This window comes from Silene latifolia, chromosome Y (genome assembly GCF_048544455.1).
Source record: "Silene latifolia isolate original U9 population chromosome Y, ASM4854445v1, whole genome shotgun sequence".
NCBI classification, from domain to species: Eukaryota; Viridiplantae; Streptophyta; class Magnoliopsida; order Caryophyllales; family Caryophyllaceae; genus Silene; species Silene latifolia.
The window spans coordinates 153,173,100-153,177,556 of record NC_133538.1 but is presented as its reverse complement, the minus strand read 5'-3'; the positions used below and the strand labels follow the sequence as shown (position 1 = coordinate 153,177,556).

General features: G+C 39.6%; 1 long non-coding RNA gene across 1 annotated transcript; it reads right to left on the bottom strand.

Moving 5' to 3' along the window:
- Window positions 1–2,851: 2,851 nt before the first annotated feature.
- LOC141627157 (uncharacterized) lies at window positions 2,852–3,816 on the bottom strand. Its single transcript, XR_012536715.1, has 3 exons — window positions 3,772–3,816; window positions 3,538–3,620; window positions 2,852–3,156 (listed from the first exon to the last, which is right to left on the bottom strand). It is a non-coding gene; the product is annotated as an uncharacterized LOC141627157 (long non-coding RNA).
- Between the last annotated feature and the right edge of the window lie 641 nt (window positions 3,817–4,457).

The window sequence follows — 4,457 nt, the reverse complement described above, 5'->3', positions numbered from 1 at the left end:
TTCTTTTTTTTTTTTTTTTTTTTTTTTTTTGACAAGAACGAAAAGATGATGTATTACATACCTTCCTGGCTCTCCGTTCCCCATAATACATCCACTAATTAAAACTAAAACAATAACAATAATACAAACTAATAAACTTAAGATAGTAGGGAGTAAAACGGAATATGGATAACGAGCATTTGCACCAACTTCACCATCACAATCGACGTCCAAAGACCGCACATATACGAGCCGGGTGGCAATAATAAAGGCGTACTTACGCTCTTGCGAAAAGAACGTAGATAAAAAGGGTGAAAAGCAAGACGACGAAGTCTGCCATCGGTGGAGATTACTCTCCTACGCCTTAGTAATCGTACCCATTGATCATAGGACCAACAAACCAAAAGAACCACCACTGTAGATAGATGAGAACAAGGACAAATTTCAGCCCAAACTCCGTTCCACAGATCCAAAAGGCACCAACCTTGATTCCAAGATCAAGCAAGACCCAAAAGGTAACGGACAGACACCCTATACCATAGAAGGGGACGCTTTCTCAAGGAGATCTTTATTGAGGAACAAGATAAGTAAATTAAACTGACTAAAACAAACATGACACTTATAACTAAAAACATGGCAAGAAAAAGACCACCACAACCACCCTACCCAACACTACAATCCGCCCCAAAATGAAACTGCCAAATCAGACCAACACCTCAAACCAAAAACCATGATGAACCCTTAACAAACGACGAGAAAAGAGAGCCTCCCGTAAACAACAGGATCGAACAAAATCTCCCACAATGACTCCAAACCGATACACGAAACCCAAAACAACAAAAGACGGACTACCCCGAAGCCCCAACGAACCTTAACAGGAAACCAACACACAACACCTACCACCCTTAACACCAAAAGGACCACCCCAAAGATTTGGAACACACTACAAAGCCACCCTTTACACCAACCGACTCCTCCCAGGACCACCGCCACAACGACAAACGGACTGAACAAAGAGATGACACTGACAGACATAAATGGAAAAGGAAAAGGGACCGATAGGTGGGGGGGAATGGGGGGATCACCATATCTGACCCAAATCACGACCACAAAGCACGACAATGCAACAGACGGATGAGTAGCTATACTCATCGATACGGGGAACAAAACCAAGAAAACCAACCCGAGATGGGGGAAATGGGGGATCATCCCCGGAGGAAAACCAAAGACACGGAGACAGGACAAGGAGACGGGGGAGGGGGCATGCAAGACCACCAAACACCTGGGAAGGACATGCAAGACCATCAAAACCCGAGACAAGGAACGAAACCTAAAGAAAGAGGAAGACCGTGCAACAACAAGGACCCAAACATCGAAGGATCGGACAAGGGAAGACAAAGGAGACCGGAAAAAAGATCTGATCACTGCCGGCGACGGAGAAACAGAAACCCATCTGAAGAAAAGCAATCGGGTATCAAAGGGAAGGTTGTAAAGCAAGAGATGAAGGCCGGACCTCCGGAGACAGGCCAAAGAATGGCCACATCTCCGGAGAGGCAGTTTCAAAGAAGAGGGATGTAGAGGTGTAGGCGGCTAGTGGTGGATCAAGACGGAGAGTTTGGGGATTCCCGAAGACCGGTTTTCCAGAAAAAGTAGGGGCCTTCCTAACCCAGCTTTCGGTTATACCCCTAAGGGGTTTTTTTAGAGGAATTTTTAGAGAGAGATTTTAGAGAGAGTTTGGTTGCACAGACACTATTCTTAAGAGCTACTACTACTCCGTATTTCATAAGGGAAAGCACTATTCCTAAGCTACAGTAAGGCTAACTTCTTACAGTTTAGAGGAACTAGTTGGTTATCCGCACCCTAACGGGCGCGGCATTCTGTTGGGTTATGTTATCGTTTATCTCCGATTGTATTAATGTTAGTGTTTAATTTGTGAAAATGATATATAACACTTATTTATTTCTGCTGAATATAGTATATGACATATCACGTCTATGTATTTGCTTATGGGGATTATTTTTATGTATTTTGTTCTCAAACATTACCCTCCAAATTTGTCTATTAACCTATAAGTTAGTACTACAAATAACATTTGTGATGTGTTAATTGAATTAAAGTACAACTATTCTTTATTTCGCGAAAGCTAGACATTGGTTAATTCATACCCCAGTTAGATTGGAGGTTTAAGTTTCATAGACAGAACTTTCAGATGTGCATTACAACAAACAACGCCACATTTAACATTAGCATTATGAATATTTGATTTAACTTGAACTTCAATAAAGTATTTGTCTTAGTTATAAATTAGTTAAAAAATGCAAAATAAACCCCACACATCTTTCCATCTTACCCAACATTATTGGCAACTTTGTAGGCTTTCGAAAATTAGTTGACGGATAACTGTTGAAACTTTCACAAACTAAATTGACAAACTCCAGTGGACTTGTAAATTAACAATTAATGGAACGAACTTTTTCCATGTAAATTACTTTCCATTTTTCTTTTTAAAATCTACGCACAAACTTAATAGTTTACACATTGGTAAATAATATAAAAAGATATCACAAATGTGTAAACCTGAAGCGAGAGTCCCTACAATAGTCAGAAAAGGTGGTTCGAAAATAAATTACAACTTGAAGTAAGCATTTCATGTTAAGGCGTTACTGAACTAAAATACAATTAAAAACTCCTCTTCATCTGCGTCCGCCCGTTGTTCATCTTTGGATCCTTAGTCTCTAGGTCCTTCATTTCTCCATCACCTTTCATCCATGTCTTCAACTTCTTCTCTAACTGAAACACGAGAGCGTGGACACTAATCAAAAGAGTGTAGATAATGTCAGGTATTATGATATATGAATACTGAAGTATATAACTGACCATACCAACTTTATTCTATACTCACATGTTAGCAAAATAGCAAGTGTCCCAGACATTTCAACATAACTTCTTGCTAAGAACATTTTGGACATGATATTAGTCATACAATAACAATGGCATACATATGAAGCTTGAAGAGTAGCAGACCATCAGAGAGGTACTAACGACAAGATTAAGTCAGTGTGTGCCTGATGGTCCTGCCTTGAGGCGACGAAACTCACCCAGAGGCCATATCAGGAAAATGTTGCGATAGTTACCGTAACTTAGGGTGCAGTTCTTCGTGAATGCACCACTTATTTCCTGTATCCAGTAAAGCAAGCACGTTTTAGCATTATGTTACGGTCTAAAATTTCACCATGTTGATTCCCAATTCTTAAGCTTTTATAGGAGTTCAAAAGATCAAGTATAATAACTCGTCACACTATTTACATTTCTCATATGTCGTAGCAGCAGTTACCAGTTGGTCGACGAGGTGATTTCCTAATAAATGGGTTGTTTATAAATGGTCTATAATGTATTTTCGACATTAGAGTAAAGATGCATAAGTGAGTGTGGTCCCTTGGTCTGTCATAGCATTGGAACAACAAGAGTATGTCATTGTTAGGTTCTCGTATTAAAAGGACGGTTTTGAAGTAAAGAAACTGGAAGAAGATGAGTTTATGTAGAAGTAGAAGCGATCACCTGTTGTGGAAAGTCACCATCTTCCAGTTGTGAATTGATCAATAGTCTCGCCCCCGTTCAATGGGGATCGGATCAACAGTTCCCTTTTGTATCAGAAATAATAATAGCTTGAGCCTTTGAGGATTTACTAAAAGATTAATTACTTAAAAGTGAATTGCATAAGCACATCTCTTAAGCAGATAACAAGCATGCCGCCTGTCTGCTGTTCTGTGTTTTTGTGCAGGATCAACTAACCTGTCCAGCTTTGATAAGAGACAATATTGCCCATGATGTCTGCACCAGATTTGATCTGTTCCCTTCTAAATTTGTGTTCCACAGAGGCAAATGTTGATCAAATCGCCGGCTATGGCTCCTGCTTTGCTGTCGACCCGAAACATCTTTCAAGTTAAATTTTCCTCCAAAATTATAACCACTTTTTAAGTTCTAAATCATGCTGCAACTTGTAACTGATAAATCATAACAATAACTTTCCACAGGGATGGAACACATATTATGAACCAAAAACCTTGAGAATTAAATGGCAAGTTTACGGCAAACGTTGGTCATGGATGGTGACTTGCAACTCATAAACCATAATAATCACCTTAAGCTCATCATATACATCAGATCGTCTATTACATAACAGGATGAAGTATGAGTCAAATCTTAGATGATGACCACTCAAATGCCTGACAGCAACGACATTGCCGTATGGGTTTTAGATATCTGCATCAGCGAGACGCTCTCCACTCTCCACTCTCCTTTAATGCTAAGTGAACTTCAGCATAGTCAGCTCTCCCACGGAAGCGGCGATTTAGGGTTATGTAACACGAAAGTGGAAAGATTAATACCACTATCAATAATCAAATTAACAAAGTTGAAATCTTTACATAAATAACCCACGTCACCCTTAAAAACATCATTTTCTTGGTCACCATTGT